Source organism: Myxocyprinus asiaticus, chromosome 40, assembly GCF_019703515.2.
Source record: "Myxocyprinus asiaticus isolate MX2 ecotype Aquarium Trade chromosome 40, UBuf_Myxa_2, whole genome shotgun sequence".
Lineage (NCBI taxonomy): Eukaryota > Metazoa > Chordata > Actinopteri > Cypriniformes > Catostomidae > Myxocyprinus > Myxocyprinus asiaticus.
In genome coordinates, this window is record NC_059383.1 from 8,404,076 (window position 1) to 8,422,189 (window position 18,114).

An 18,114-nucleotide genomic window follows, 5' to 3' on the forward strand; every position below is an offset into this window, starting at 1 on the left:
GAGCCCCGCCTGTTTTGGCACGAAACTGTCCACTATAAAAACAGATGCACAAACACAATTTCCTCAGAATTTCTTCCTTCAAGACAGAGATCATCTCTTGTCTAGAAGCCCTCTACCTTCAGCGTCGATATACATGAGTCAGCGAGCTGAATTTTTGCAGGAAGACTTTCCGCTCCCCTGCAGTACTCCGGCGAACATCACATCGCCTAGCCGCTTGACGCTTCGCTGGTGAACAGGCCTCAGCATCCTGATTCCCTGCAGCGCTTCGGCAGGGTTTGTGTATCTTTACATAGCAATTGCATGTATATTTTGTGATATAAATATAAATATATATTTATTTATATATTAATCTAAAAGAGTCACTTACGTGTTCGTGTCTTTTCAAAGATGTCGATCCAGAAGTGTTCCTTGTGCGAGAGGCACATCCCACCATCAGATCAGCATGAGAGCTGCGTTTACTGTCTGTTTACTGTCTGTGCCCACACAGAGACAGCTCTCATGGAGACAGAATGTCCTCACTGCGAGGGAACGAGTCTCAAGATGCTTCGCTCGCGAACCGCTCTCATTCTGAGGGACAATTCAGCCTCACACACCCTCCCGAGGTCAAGCAGGATGACTTTGAGGTGGTCCTCATGGCGGCGCATGCCCCACGGGCCCCTCAATCTCTACGAAGCACGTTTTCCGATATGCTATGTGCAAGACAAGCTCTGGCCTTCTGAAAGAGCGGCCGGCCTCGTCTCATTCAGCAGTTCTGACGCTGAGGATAATAATGTCATGTCTCTCGCTGCATCAGGTGAGTGGTCAGTGGATGATGCTGCTGCCCCTTCCCCCAGCGAGGGCGAGGAACGTGCATGTGGCACTGATAGGGAGATGCTCTGTGTCCTTACAAGGGCGGTCGAAGAGCTTCACATTGTGTGGTCTCCCGCAGATGAACCTGAACATTCTCACCTCGATGAATGGTTCCTGCAGTCCGGATGCCGTCAAACGGCAGCATCCTGCAAATCTGCCCCATTCTTCCCCGAAGTTCATAACAAACTGTCTAAGTACTGGCACGTGCCCTACTCTTCGCACTCGCGCAGTGATGCCATCCTCTCTAAAGTGGATCACGGGGAAGAAAACGGTTCTGCCCAACTACCCCCTGTGTAGGAGGCAGTAGCGGCACACCTCTGCCCAGCGAGTAACAGGCCGTGGAAATCACACCCCATACATCCTTCCAAACCGTTTCGAAAAACATCTGCACTGGTGGGAAAAGCTTACTCAGCAGCAGGACAAGCTGGATCAGCACTCCACGCATGGCGGTGCTCCAGGTATTACAAGCTAAGCTCCTCAAGCAAATGGATGAGCGTGGCTTCGATTCAGAGACATTCAAAGAGCTCCACACTGCAACAGACTTAGTGCTGCATGCCACGAATGTCACTGCGCAGGCCATCGGCAAGTCCATGGGCAACCTGGCAGTTCTGGATCGACATAAACTCAGCAAAAAAAGAAACGTCTTTTTTTCAGGACACTGTATTTTAAAGATAATTTTGTAAAAATCCAAATAACTTTACAGATCTTTATTGTAAAGGGTTTAAACAATGTTTTCCATGCTTGTTCAATGAACCATAAACAATTAATGAACATGCACCTGTGGAATGGTCGTTAAGTCACTAACAGCTTACAGATGGTAGGCAATTAAGGTCACAGTTATAAAAATTAGGACACTAAAGAGTCCTTTCTACTGACTCTGAAAAACACCAAAAGAAAGATGCCCAGGGTCCCTGCTCATCTGCATGAACGTGCCTTATGTATGCTGCATGGAGGCATGAGGACGGCAGATGTGGCCAGGGCAATAAATTGCAATGTCCGTACTGTGAGATGCCAAAGAAAGTGCTACAGGTAAACAGGAAGGACAGCTGATCGTCCTCACAGTGGCAGACCATGTGTAACAACACCTGAATAGGATCGGTACATCCGAATATCACACCTGCGGGACAGGTACAGGATGGCAACAACAACTGCCCGAGTTACACCAGGAATGCACAATCTCTCCATCAGTGCTCAGACTGTCCGCAATAGGCTGAGAGAGGCTGGACTGAGGGCTTGTAGGCCTGTTGTAAGGCAGGTCCTTACCAGGCAACAACATCGCCTATGGACATAAACCCACCTTCGCTGGACTGGACAGGACTGGCAAAAAGTGCTCTTCACTGACGAGCCGCGGTTTTGTCTCACCAGGGGTGATGGTCGGACTTGCGTTTATCATCAAAGGAATGAGCGTTACATCGATGCCTGTACTCTGGAGCGGGATCGATTTGGAGGTGGAGGGTCTGTCATGGTCTGGGGCGGTGTGTCACAGCATCATCGGACTATTAAATAGCAGGCAATCTCAATGCTGTGCGTTACAGGGAAGTATAGAGTTTTATATGGCTGACCCTCACAGAAATGAGTGATAAGGAAAAAGCCACTCTGTTAGATGCTCCAGTGTCTCCAGCCAGCCTCTTTGGCGGCTCTGTAAATAAGTTTGCTGAGTGTTACGTCGCGACTCAGCAGCAGTCACAGGCTATGAGACACTTTATGCCCAAACCCTCGCTCTGTTTCAAGCCAGCGCCTGACTAAAAGCCCCATACCTGCCGCCTTATCGGCACCTGCATATCAGCACATGCAGCAAAAGTGCTCCTGACAGGCACAACCCTTTGAAGCGGAAAGCAGTGTCCGCGATTCCCTCCAGGTCTGCTCCAAAAAAGGCTCTAGAACACAAAACCCATATCCCTGCTAATGTTTGAAAAAAGGAATATTGTTGTTTACAATATTATTTAAAATGTTGTTTCTGTGTCTTGCACTCAAATAAATGCAATAAAAAATGCAATAAGTGTGAAAAAGAAAACAGCATTTGTTCGAACACGAGATTTTCACACATTCTCAATAAAGAGCCCTTTTCCTCTTCAAAGCACACACATTATGCACAACCACTTCCCTATAGTGAGCAACGCATTATATCATACGGTAAACAAACCATATTGCCCTCTTTCCCATTACGCGGATGCATGGACAGCCCTAACGGGTATTTCAGAATGGGTGCAAAAAACGATTGAACATGGTTATACGATCCAATTTGCATGCCAGCCACCCCATTTCAACGGCGTTCTGTCTTCCACGGTTTCGTTCAAAGACGCGTCAGTATTACGAGCTGAAATACACAACCTCCTCGTGCGTGATAGAGATTGTGCCAAATTGTCAAGCCCAAAAAGGGTTTTACAGCCGTTATTTTCTTGTCCCAAAGAAAGACAGCGCTCTTCGGCTGATACTGGATCTGAGACTGAATTTAAATTGTGCACTCACAAGCGGCCATTCAAAATGATTACTCAGAAATGGATCTTATCATGTACATGATTGGTTTGCGTTGATAGAGCTGAAGGATGCGTACATTCATATCCAAATTGTACAACATCACAGGATATTTTTGAGATTTGTGTTTGAGGGAACAGTGTATCAGTTCAAAGTCCTGCCCTTCGGACTGTCTCTGGCTCCTTGGACATTCACAAAGTGCATCGATGCGGTTCTCGTCCCCCTGAGACTGAGACTGCGGCATGCGCATCTTGAACTACCTCGACGATTGGCTGTTACTGGCGCAATCTGAGGCTCTGTTATGCCAGCACAGAGACTTGCTGCTTCAGCATCTAAACAGCTTGGGCCTCAATGTGAACTGGGCGAAGAGCACACTCTCCTCCAGCCAACAAATCTCCTTTTTGGGAGTCCGCCTCGACTCCACGAGTGGGCGCACGCACCTCATGAGCAAACACGTTCAGGCCATTCTACAGTGTCTGTCTCAGTTCACACTGGAGAGAACACTTCCACTGAAGCTGTTTCAGAAAGCATTGGGATTTATGGCGGCGGCATCCATATGCGCATGTGCATCACTATATCCTGCTGCGTATTGCTGCTTTAGCACCATGGACAGCTCCTGCATTTTACCAGTGAGGAGTCGTGCTAGGGAAAGTTGTCAGGTGGAAAGTGTTGACTATGGATGCTTCCAACACACGTTGGGGGGCTGTGTGTGATGGACACCTGACTTTTGGCACCTGGATAGGTGCGAAGAAAGCATGGCACATCAACCACCTAGAGCTATCGGCTGTTTTCCGAGCCTTAAAGGCTTTTCAGTCAGAAATAGTGAACTATCATGTCCTGGTTCGCTCAGACAACATGACAGTTGTGGCATATATAAACCGCCAAGGTGGAATTCATTCACTGCCACTGTTGAGACTGACGCGTCACCTCCTCTCCCTGAGAGTGACATATGTCCCATGCCACCTGAATTACGACGCGGACCTATTGTCACACCAAGGGGTGATACCGGGCGAATGGAGACTTCATCATCAAACTGTACTGAGGATTTGGGAAATATTCGGCAAAGCAGAAATCTATTTATTTGCCTCAGTGGAGAGTACCCACTGTCCCCTCTGGTACTCAAAGTCCCAAGTCACGCTGGGAGCGGACGTAATGGCCCACAAATGGCCATTGAAATGCAAATATGTGTTTCCCCCAGTGTGCCTAATAGACTCAAAGTCGGAGAGGACAAGGAAACAATTCTATTAGTTGCGCCGAAATGGCCCAACCAGCCATGGTTTCCGGAAATTATAGAGATGCTTTACAGCTCGCAATGGGAAATACCACTGAGGAGTGATCTCCTCTCTCAGGTGCAAGGCACAATCTGGCATCCCAGCCCAAGCTGTGGAACCTGCATGTGTGACCCCTGAATGGAGCTTGCTAACCATGCCAGAACTGACACATTCAGTCATGAACACCATTTTACAGGCCAGAGCACCATCCACGAGACGCCTCTATGAGCTAAAATGGAATGTGTTCTCTGACTGGTGTCTCACATGGCAAAGACCCAGTAAACTGCCCCATACATGAAATTCTCATATTTCTTCAAGAGTGATTAGACGTAGGACTCACTCCGTTAACACTCAAAGTGTACGTGGCGACTATATCTGCGTATCACGCACATTAAGCATACGCATATACGCATACGTTGAGCATACACGCCAGTTCAGACTGTCTGATCAGCTCTTTGTATGCTATGGAGGACGCACGAAAGGAATGTCCGTCTCCAAGCAAAGACTTTCTCACTGGATTGTCGATGCAATTGCCCTGGCTTATAAGTCGCAGTGTAAGACCCAATTGGTGTTAAAGCACACTCAACTAGAGGCATGGCCTCCTCATCGGCATGGACGAATGGTGTGTCCTTATAAGACGTTAATGTTTTGCAGCAGGATGGTCTTCTCAAAACACATTCGCAAGGTTTTACAACCTAGATGTAACATCTCTCTCCACAAGTCCTCTCTATTTAGAGCGCTTGCTATTCATTGGCCAAATATATATACTTATGCTCCTCTCAAGGACGAGCTCCCCATCTTTTTACAAAACTGCCAGCGTTCAGTCCATTGTAATTTACCTTAAGTCACAAGGACTTACATTATAAATAAGCTCTCTTCCCGACTGGGTTCGTGAAGGAGCTAATTCATACTATATGACTATAGTTCATATATTCATTCTGAGTGCTCCCCTCTTGGCCCAACACGAGGGTCACTCACTGCGGCATACTCATGTCGGTCGGCGTCCCACGAGACATAAGTGTTTTTATAAAATTATAAGCTTCACATTTCTGTGTTTAAACCCTCCAAAAATTGGCCCCATTCACTTCCACAGTAAGTGCCTCACTGGAACCACGATTTTTGCTTTTTTTAAATAAAAGGAGGGACGAGTCAAAAGAAATGTTTGTGGTAAACAACATTATGCCACAAATGCTGTTGATTGAGCTTAACTTGTCATAACAACAACTTAACTTAACTGAAGGACACAACCTTACTAGCTCATAACTCATTATTCTTTATATAATTAATTGCACTGAAATAAATCGGCAGCCCTTGTAAAAATAAATTAGTATTAATAGAAGAGATATTCCAAGCAACTGTATATTCTATTGCAGAAAATAACTGTACTAGAACATTCTAATGTGCCCTGGATTACTGAGAATTCTCGAAGGATGTTAGTATTTTTAATTTTATATTTATTAATAATTAACATTAATAAAGTAGCATTAATATAGCATTAGTAAATTAGCATTTTCAGTTACTCAGTGGTTTGCTTTTTTAAACATTTATGCATTAAGAAAATAACAAAAACATGTTATCAATCATCGATAGGAAGTTAGTTATGAGAGTGTTGTGAATGACCACTAATTTTAAAGCAGTGAGCAAGATAATGTTAACGCTTTATTTCAGCCATGTCACTGGACCATGTGCTTAGCAAAAATGTCAGCCAGTTCCCAGAGAGAACTGAAAGCACTTTAGCCAGCTGCTAACCAAGTGTCCTCAGAGAGACTCTTTCTGCTACACTGAATTAGATGAGCAGCTAAAGAAAACTTGTATATCTGAGGTTACCTTGTATTTCTGCTGCAGTTAATTTGTTTAAACTCATACAAGGTGTCCCCTGATGTTGACAATTTGATGACCTTTGCACTTGCTGTACTATTTTTGCTTATAGATGTGTTGAAACATGTTGAGACAGGAAGGCAAATCAGTTGTCCGGAGCAGGGAGCCATTCAGAGCCCTCTGACCACAGGCACATCAGGTCATGCAAGGATAGTGTACAAATGTGCTGCTCTAGACATCATGATGTAGAAGAGTAAAACCTTCTTTTTACATCCAAAACCATGCCAGTTTTGGACGTAACTGCACACCTTAAGACCCTTTCACACCAAACGCGATGCGAAAAAATTAGATGGATTGCATGGAGTCCATGTTGCAAATCTGTGTTTTTAAAATAAAGAGAAAGTTTTAGGGTTTTGAACAATTTAATGCGAAGAAACATAATGGCATACAATAAAGGAGAAATATTTATGATTCAGCACTATTTAGATCAAATTTTTTTTTTTTTACTATATAGATACACATTATTCAATGAAAATTAAATATAAAAATATATTAAAAAAAGTATATATATATATATATAGAATGTACAGTATTGTACTGTATTGACATTCAGGCTGTCGGCTGATAGTCAGTTGTTAAGAGAGAACATAATATAATAATAATAATATAATTTATGACAGTCCGGTGTGAGATATAAGAGTAAGGGTAATAAAGTGCAGTGCTGATGTATTTTGATTGTGGGAGATCAAGAGTTCAGAAGTCTGATTGCTTGGGGGAAGAAGCTATCATGGAGTCGGTTGGTGCGGGTCCTGATGCTGCGATACCGCCTACCTGATGGTAGCAGTGAGAACAGCCCATGGCTCGGGTGGCTGGAGTCTCTGATGATCCTCCAAGCTTTTTTCACACACCGCCTTGTATATATTTCCTGGAGGGAGGGAAGCTCACCTCCGATGATGTGTCTGGCAGTTCGCACCACCCTTTACAGTGCCTTGCGGTTGTGGGCGGTGCTATTGCCGTACCTGGCGGAGATACAGCCAGTCAGGATGCTCTCCACAGTGCAGGTGTAGAACCGTGTGAGGATGTGGCGGTTCATTCCAAACTTCTTCAGCCGTCTCAGGAAGAAGAGGCGCTGATGTGCCTTCTTCACAACGACTTCAGTGTGGACGGACCATGTGAGTTCCTCAGTGATGTGGACACCCAGGAACTTGAAGCTGCTGACTCTCTCCACTGGTGCTCCATTGATGGTGATGGGACTGTGTTCTCTGTCTTTTCACCACAAGCTCCTTTGTCTTACTGACGTTGAGGGAGAGGTTGTGCTCCTGACACCAGTGTGTCAGAGTGTGCACCTCCTCTCTGTAGGCTGTTTCATCATTGTCAGTGATCAGACCTACCACCGTCGTGTCATCAGCAAACTTAATGATGGCATTGGAGCTATGTGTTGCCACACAGTCATGTGTGTACAAGGAATACAGTAGTGGGCTGAGAACACAGTGCTGCGGGGCTCCAGTGTTGAGGGTTAGTGATGAGGAGATGTTGCTGCCTATTCTAACCACCTGGCGTCTGCTTGACAGGAAGTCCAGGATCCAGCTGCACAGCGAGCTGTTTAAGCCCAGAGCCCGGAGTTTCTCATCTAGCTTGGAGGGCACTATGGTGTTGAATGCTGAGCTGTAGTCTACAAACAGCATTCTCACATAAGTGTTCTTTTTTTCCAGGTGGGAGAGAGCAGTGTGTATTGTAGATGCAATGGCATCATCAGTGGAGCGGTTGTTGCGCTAAGCAAACTGCAGCGGGTCAAGATTGAGTGGCAATACAGAGCAGATGTAATCTCTGATTAGTCTCTCAAAACATTTGCTGATGATGGGGGTCAGAGCAACAGGACGCCAGTCATTTAAACAAGTTATTTTTGATTGTTTTGGATACAGGCACAATGGTGGATGTTTTAAAGCATGTGGGGACTACAGAGAAAGAGAGGGAAAGGTTGAAAATGTCCGTAAAAACACCAGCCAGCTGGTTCGCGCACGCTCTGATGACGCGGCCCGGAATGCCGTCTGGGCCCGCGGCTTTGCGGATATTCACCCGTTGGAAGGATCGGGTTACATCCGCTACAGAGACGGAGAGTGAACTAACCTCTGTAGCTTCAGCCGCGAGAGCTCTCTCCGCGAGGGCGGTGTTATTTCCCTCGAAACGAGCATAAAAATATTGCATTTTAGGGCCATGATTAGATTAACAGGTAAAAACACATTAAACAAATTCAATTTCATATTTTTATTAAAACTGAGATATATATATATATATATATATATATATATATATATATATATATTTACATTTTTTCAAATAGCTTTTTAAAAACCCAAATTCGTCATTGACCCATAGTCAAAAGTTTCTAATAACAGGGGTATTACAGAGATAAAGCGAGTAATAGATGTGATCTCAACATGGCTGCATCCATGAGGGTGCACCAAGCTCCACATAAATAAAAACTTTTTCAAGAAGAATGATACAATTGGAGTTTTCCTATAATGTTAGTGTACATCATTTTAAACATATTTATTATTATTATTTTATTTATTTATTTATTTTTTAAAATACTATTCATTTCTTTGTGAGTTACTGAAAAATAATTTAAAAATACTGTAGGACAATAAATAAATAAATAAATAAATAAATAACATTTTCACAAGTAGCTTTGAACCCCACTGTGCTATTTACATTTGACTAATATTATATAAGTGATTTCACCGATACTATTTCTAAACGGATCTTTATTGCTGTCACTAGATGATTTCCAGACTGATCTCACAGTGAAATCAGAAATAGTAGGTTGACTTTTCTTTAGCTGAAATCAGTCTGTGTTTACCAAAATGCGAAACACTGCCCCCAGTGGCCAAAGCGGTAACTGCTGTTGGGCGTACGTGTGAGCTCCATTTTCCATGTGAAATGTCCACAGAGGGGCGCCAAAAGGGATTTGTGAAGTGTGTTGTCTTTAGGCTGTTATACAGTGAAGAGGAATGCATTTTATAAACTGTACCCCACAACCTAAAACCCAAACATAAACCTAACCATCAGTGGAGGAAAAATCTGATGTAATAGGAAAAAATACAAACTTCTGAATCACAATCATCACTGATTATGCAAACGTGATTTCTTCCTGGTTTCAACTTGGGATCTGAACCCAGGTTTCCCCTGCTGCTGACACAACGTGCTTGTGGTCGTGCCACAAGGGAAGGCAAACACACTGGAGCTGATGCAAAATGTCTGATAGGAGACAGCACTTGTCAGTGAGTCGCATAATGTGGAGGATCCTAGGGTACTGGAACTCTCGGAAACAACATGCCGACTTCCTGAGTGATCATGTTGATAATTTTATCTACGTCTTTCATAACACATTGAGAAAAAAGCCTATGGCAGTTGAATGTGTATTCATAACATTCAGGGCTGCTGAATTTAGTTGGGGGAGGGATTTGTCACCATGTGTTTGCTTCTGTCTCAAAGGATTCAAGAATGGGTTCTGATCCAACAGAACCATGCAGCCCCAAGTCCGATGATTCGCCCATCCGCTGAGATATTGAACTGAATCATCAATAACTGCCATTATACTGTACAACAAGAAAGGCAGAACAAAGGCCCTGAGGAGATTCTTTAACCCCAAATTAGTGGCCACTGAAGGCTGCATTACGGAAGAGTGCATAATCATCCTTCAAGAGTGCTTAGTTCAACATTGACCAATAAGAGAGAGAAAAAGAAAGACACACACAAGTGTGTATGTGTGTGTATGCGTGCCCCTTCTTCAAGTATGTATACTTGTGCTAATTTCAGAATAATTTATGTAGCCATGCACAAATAAACCATGATTCTATTTCCATATGTAATCAAATAGATCTAACTAGGATTGGTGAATACTGAATACAAGCTCTTGCACAATACTTTAAAAAGGATTCCCAAACCTTTTGAACCATGAATTTCCATGACTTCTCCTTGACCTTTCCAGTTGATTGTGATAAGTGGATAAGGATTTTTAAAAAATCAATTAAATTCAGAGAGATTTGCTAATGAAACTATTTGTGAACTGGTTTGACCAATTCATTAAAAAAATAAAAAAAAATGACAAAAGAACGATTCACTAACAAATCAGACATCACTATAACTTACAAGCAAGTTTTAAGTACAATATATTTCCTGTAGGGGGTTTTCAAACTAGGGTCCTGGGAAAGCAAGCTCAGGGTGCAAGGGAGTCCACTTATATATATATATATATATATATATATATATATAGATATATATAATATATCAGTATATATTAAAGATACACTGTCAACTTAAAGTATTTTTAATATTTTATTACAATGACAGATAAAAGTAAATTATTTAATTTCTTAATATTTTCAACACAATGCAGGCCTTTTAATGAGTATGTATACATGAAAATGTATAGCTACCCTTAAAAAATACAAAGCTTTGGAATGTCTCGATTACGTACGTAACCGTGGTTCCCTGAGAGGAACAGATGCTGCGTATGGGACACCATCCGAGTGTCACGTTGTCTGAAGCCCTTAGACAACCATGCCAATTTATTGGCTGATGGCGCTTAAGCGATGCTCCCTAGGGAGCTACACCACGCCATCGAGTCAGATTTTCTGCAAAATGCATGAACCTATGCAGCTTCTAGAGATTATTTCCAGCTACACAGCGTCTTGTTCCCCTCAGGGAACCAAGGTTATGTATGTAACCGAGACGTTCCCTTTCGTGGAACTCCAGCTGTGTATGATCGCTATGGGAACTAAATACATTCACGCCATGCAAACTGTCTACGCCCGTGTGGCAAGCATACAGTGGTGCACAAGTGAGCTAAAGCATCTAAATAAAAGGAATTATGAATTTACTCATGTTCCAGAGAGAACCTGGGAAGCAGAAGTCAAACCCTCATCCAGATTATAAAATCTAACAAATGTATGAGGAGAGGACCACCCTGCCTCCATACAAATGTCCTCCAAGGATGCACATCTAGCCAAAGCCCATGAGGATGCCATGCTCCTCATAGAATGGGCTTGAATACCTGAAGGCAAAGGTAAACCGTGTGCTTCGTAAGCACTCGAAATTGCATCAAAAAGCCAATGAGACAGTCTTTGCTTGGACACCACAACACCTCTGTTGCAGCCACCAAAGCACACAAGCAAATGTTCTGACTTACGCCACAGTTTAGTATGGAAAACATAAACTCGTAGTGCCCAAACTGGGCAAAGCATATGTAACCTTTCATGCTCCTCCAACTCAAATTGGGGAGGAGAGAAATGAATGTACTGCTAAATGACATAGAAATAACCTTGGGCAAATAGCCCAGATGAGGTCTTAACACAACCCTTGAACACCCTGGTGCAAAATCCATACACAAGGGATTGTTTGACAGGGCATGAAAATCACCAACTCTCTTAAACTATGCCAATGCCACTAGCAGGGCCATTTTAAGAGCCACAAACTTACCAATAACTGTTGTCAAGGGCTCAAACAGGGCACCCGAGAGCGCCTCAAACGCAACAGATAAATTCCATAAAGGTACGTGATTGTTCCACAATCTGAGGATGTGATGTCCATTCTTCAGGTAACAGCATTCCTATGGGGGGACAGCATGTGGTGCTTGTGTGACTTTGTGTTTAGTGTACACTTGTGCTAGTTGAACATCGAATTCTGTTATGCATGTCTCGAGACCTTTGGTCATGGAGACAGAGGCTGAATTTGGGATTCAATCTCTCAATGTTTGCTCCCCAGTGCAAGCTGCAGGGGGAAACTGAACTATATTCTGGTTGTCAGGCTTTCGAGGCGTGTACAATGGCGAACTCATACCAATACTGACCGAAGGGCAAACGGAAAAAACAGATACGTTTAAATGGTCCAATCTCGTTCACTGAATGGGGGCCCGTCAGGCTTGTATGTAAACCTATTATTATTGTACATTGAGTTATATTACGCATTCCCCGTGACCCTTGGTCATGGAGGCAGATCAAAACTCAAGCTGACAATATTCAATGCTCATTCGCCTGTGCAAATTATGGGGAAAACTGAGCTAAACTGGTGTACTGAAAAACGGGTTAGACACTAAACCGGTCCCAGCATATAATGGGGGAGCAATGTGTAGTACTTGAGAAAAAGTGCTTTTGCACACTGGATAGAGAATTTTGTTGAACGGTGAACTTGACTCGATAGTGAACTCCGCTTAATCAATAAATACTTTGGCAGGCTTCGGCTTGTCAGAAGACTGCGGTCCTCTGAATGGCACCGATACGAACCTCAAGCGCTCGTCTGTGAGATGCGATAAATGTAGGGGGGAGGGGTGCATTTGCTAACCTCGATTTGTAGAAGGAGGCACAAAGTCCGTTGTCTATCACCCTTGCAAACAAAAGCATCGCCATGACCAACTCGTTCCCCAGCGTGAGCCATGAGGGGGAAATCGAGGGAAAATCCATACGAGCTGGTGAACTCAAAGACATTCCTTAATGCTATGTGCATGGTTGGGCTGCAAAACCATCATGTGTAGCTCCAACAGCTGTCTAAAAAGAGCGGCATCCATGCTGCTATCGAAAAATCGAGCAGGCCGGGGCCACAGATGGTTGTGGCTGATTTCCTTTCCAGGAATGGGGGGGGAGTTGGCAGGCCGGACATTGCCCAGGCCTGAGTCAGGCGGTGGGGGTATGTGGAGCGGGACGTGGTCATGTGTCTGTCACTGGGAAGTGAGGAAGCGGTAAGGGCCATCACCTGGTGATTAATGATTTGTAACACCTGTGTCTCGTTACAGTGACAATGGAGATGGGCTTGAAAAGGCCGCCGAGAACGCCAGTGAGGGAGTGACAGAGAAACATGAAGTTGTGAAGCTAAAGTGTACATTTATTGTGAACCTAAAGCATATGTTTGCTGTGAAGCTAAAGTGTATACATCAATTGTGAAGCTAAAGCCAAAACTCTGATTGTGAAGCTGAAAAGCTAAAACTCCGATTGTGAAGCTGAAAACACTGAATAAAAAGCTGACTTACCTAGATGTCACCCCACTTCCCACTTCCTTATTGTTGAATCGTTTTCACTATTATAGAAATGTTGATGTCTTTCCCTGACTTTTATTATTTTCTATATTTCTGAAAAACACCATTTTTTAAAATTCCATGATATTTAAATAGTAAATTCCATGATAAGTAAATAGTGACTGGGTGACTGATTGCTGACACCTGCCTAAATGGTAAAAATTGCTAACATCATGTTTTGTGTCCCACATAAGACAAAAAAAAAAAAAAAAAAAAAGTGTTTGTAACAACATGAGAGTAAATAATGACAAAATAAATTTTTTGGGTGAACTATCCCTTTAAGGATGAGACATAAGGGACAAAACCTTGTCCAGTTGATTAATTTTTGGAGATTCCTCCCAGTTTTGGCCACCTGAGTGAGTGTGGAGCAGCTGCCTGCCGATTGCAACAGTCCCTGGATGTGATGTCTCTCTAGTCCCTAGACAGCACCGTCTAAAGCTGTTCCTGATGGAGAACACTATATGACCGGCCCAGTGTACACATGCAATATTGGTGTGGTGTGGGCGGCCAATGTCTACACCCCATGGGTGTACTGTTCTGGCAAGCATATGAGACAGGTAAATATTTACATGCACAACAATGGGATCAGTGGTTTGCCCTCCAATGGCCAGCCTCTGTTAATAACCACAAGTTTATACTGTAGCTACAGAGTTCATCTTTAAATGAGGTTTCACTGCTATACATGAATCTTCTGAAGTATATTTACTCCTATTTAAAGTGGAGGATGATGCAGTCAGTGATGTCATGTGACATGTACCATATATAGTAACAAGCAACGTGCATGGTACACCAAAGCTCAGGGAGGCATACTGTAGATATATAGCATACATATTGTAAGTAAGGGAGAGCCGGTCACTATCGTGAAATAAATCCCGACAGTGGTGATTTTTATTTTTTTCCGTAATGATTAGCTAACTGTATAGTCTATTATTTAACTTTACAAATACATAAATAAATAGACATGAAATATTGACTTGAGTGTAAATTATGTTATTATGTGTGAAGAAAGAGAACACAGAGTGATACAAGTGACATGAAACTAGTACAGCTATGTAGGAAATCGGTTGACTGGGTCAATGGTCAGTTATACAGTTAAGTGGTCATTATGCAAAACTGTTTGACCGCAAATGCTGCTACTGACCAATCAGAATCATGTATTCCAGTGAGCAGTGTGATAAAATAGAATAAAGAGAACAATCACATAAATAACCACATAATGAGCCTGTTTTTTTACGCTGAAGAAAATCATTTACATTTGTAATCCATGACCCCATGGCCTTGTGTTGTTATGATAATGACTTAAGAAGGTTGCTGAGCAATGAAAATGCAGTCAGTGAGTGACTGCCTTTTGGTTATTTTTGCAAAGAGCAGTAACCTCCTGTGGCTGCTCAGAGCGTGCAGTAGAGTATGAATTTCACATGCATCTGTGAGCGCAAGACCTTATGCAGTGGGTCTCTATAGGCCTCTTACCTTAATCAAATGGGCAGATTTTGCTAAACAGGTTTTATTGGATTGGACAAAGTACACTGTAAAAGAGTGAAAATATGCAGCTGTTACGTAGAAGCTATTTCTACCTTAAAGTTAATTTGTGTGTATTTTTTTTTTTGCTATATTAAAATATTTCACATCAGTATCCCAGCTTGCAGTGACAACTACAGTATATCTAACTGTAGGTTGATTTCCCACCAAAAAAGGAGCTTTTAAAACATTGTGTTTGACCATCCAGACCAGCCTGACACAGTAACATTATCTCAACCAATGGCATGAGTTTGGGGCGGGACAAACTTTTTTTTCTGACAAATGGCTGACGGGGTAGTGTTCCGGAAACCTGTTTGATAACAGTCATTAGTCGTGCTTGCTTTATCATGGTGGCACTATTATTATTGCTCTGACCTTCATTTAGGGTTATTCCAAAATCCCTAAACCAGTTCTTCTTCTACCTCGAAAACATATTCTGCACTGTTTGTCGAATATATGAATGTATGAACGATATATAAAATCAACCAGCTTATTGAAGAGAGGTGTGCTATGACTTCTGTAAGTGATTGGCATATGCTCGCTTATAACAATCCCATTGACAAGTGACCAGTGGGATCATATCTCCGGATCAGAATGTCATAGAAACTTGAGGGTTGGCTCTTTTGACTCAGGCAAGCAAGCAGACCAAAGCCCTTGTATCACCTTTGCAACTGAATAACCAGGCCCTGAAGCTACCATCCTTAGCACCCTAGCAACTCATCTGACTTGGAGTGGTGTATTGACGCACTTGGTGGGAAATAGTGGCTGCGAGATTTGTCAAGGCAAGCACCATTCTCGTTTTCTTCAGAAAATGTACCTTTCCAGTTATTTTTCAATTCCGTTTGGTGCCTCTAATGGTGCAGAAATTACACACTTCAACATGGTAGTTATGTTCAATTATCGTAAAATTATTTGACTCATATCACACGTTAATTTATATGTTACCATGTGGAGTACCATTTCTAGGTTAAGTGACAAAACACTTTGGAAAAAATAAAGTTGATTCCTGGTAGAGGTTCCCAGGAGAAAAACATTGCCTTCCTGTAGACGTTCCAGTAGAACTTCCTTTAGCTTGAAACACTTACTGTATATTGGTGTAAGGGCCACTATTATTTGAAAGACTTGTCTTACCTAACATGTCTGTGTGACATGGGCATGACTCTAAACAACTGTCTCTTTTCCCCTCCCCGTACTGTGGACTATTTATATCCCAATATCATGGCAAGTAATTTATCTTTCGGAGTTTAATTTACCTTACAGTTTGGCGCGATGGCATCCCAGAATGAAGCAGTAGTAAGATTAATGCAGCACGGTGTTCAATTGGCTGCCATAGAGGACTCTCAGAGGACTCGCTGTGCTGAGACTATACATTGCCAGGACTCGTCTCACTGGCTCTTTAGTTAAGGTGTGTGTGTGTGGGCGGGGGGGGCTTCACACTCCTAGGGGGAATGGACTTTGACCACTGTGCCACGTTTTGGTGTGTTTTGCATCTCTCACATGCGCAACAACGGAAGTCTTTGGCTCTTGCACTGTGTTTCGCTGCTTGTTCAGCCTCGTGCTTTGAACATTTTTTTTTTTTTTTTTTTTTTTTAACAATCCATCGTCTTCATTAATACATTTTAAGACAATTGCTGTCAGACTCAGAATATATTTTTATTTTTGGTTTATTTACACATGCAGATGGACGTCTTTGTCTGTTGCACTTCATTTCACTGTGTGTTCAGCATCTCACGCAATGAACGCTGTTTTTTGCTTAAAAAAATCCATCATCTTCAACAATAATTGTTAAAACAATTACTGTCTGACTACATTTTTTATTTTTATTTACATTTTTTAATTTTTTGCATTTAAATTTTTGGTCTATGTCAACATGCCAACAGACATCTTTGGCCGTTGTGGTATCGCATTTGTACAGTTTTTCTTTTTCAGGGTCTCACATCGTGAAGAAGTTAAAAATAGTTTAAAACATTAAAACCTTTAATAATGCATCTCAAAACGACTGTATTTTGTTCCAGTCTGTTGCGGTCCACTGCCAAGCTATTTTGAACACAAGAATGTTTCCTGTCTGATTGCCCCTTAAGAAACACATCTGGGCTGCATTTCCCAAAAGCATTGTAATAAGTAGATCGTAGAAACCACTGGTGCCAATGGTCTCTACGATCAACTTAAGCTTGCAATGTTTTTGAGAAACGTAGTCCTGATCAGTGTCTGGTGTTCATAACCCTACACCAGTGTAAATATGGAGGGCTTTCTTAACACCAACTAGCCAAACCACTGACAAGTTGATTTTGAAAATATGTGGTCGCACACATCCCTAGTGTGAAAGCATATCAGAGAAGAACACCTACCGATGAACTGATGTTGCAATGTTATGCTAGAACATACAGTATATCCACACAACAGCTGCAGGCACGCTCTTAAACACAGATACATTATGTAATCTCTCTCTATCTCTGTCCCTCTTCATCTCATCCTCTCTGTTACACCCTCCCCTTCCTGTTTGCGACCATGCCATACTTAAATGTCACTGAACATGTGGCTGATTTGGTCACCATAGGCTTATACAAGCAAATATGTTGGAAAAGTGTTCCTCTGCACATACACCTCTTTCTCTGTCTGTCAATCTGTTCTGCTCTCCTCATCTGTATGCTCGAGGGGACGGCCAGTCTGGGACTGCTTTGTGTAATACATCCCTGCTCTGCATTACTCGTCAAATGAATGAATCATCAGTCACCAGGTATTAAGGAGCAAGAAGGCCTCCAGTATCTGTCCCCTCATCCTTTATTCAACGTTTCATCAATCCGTCTATCCATTCCATAAATCCTGCTGTGGAACCTAAACATATCAGTGTTCACCATTGATGATAACAATAAAATGATCCAAGACATACATTTTGATTCTAGCTCATGTTCAGTTCATTGATGCATTGTGTATAAACATTATACTCTTTGATCCAAAACCTAGTGAGCTGACATTGTCGGCTGTATTTTAAGGCATCATAGGTGTGTTCTCAAACAGGGTCAGAAATTACCCTTTTTTTATTATTATTATTAAGGGGCAATACTTGCCCCTCTGGTGTTGATTTGCCCATTTGTTCTAATACTAGAGTCTTTT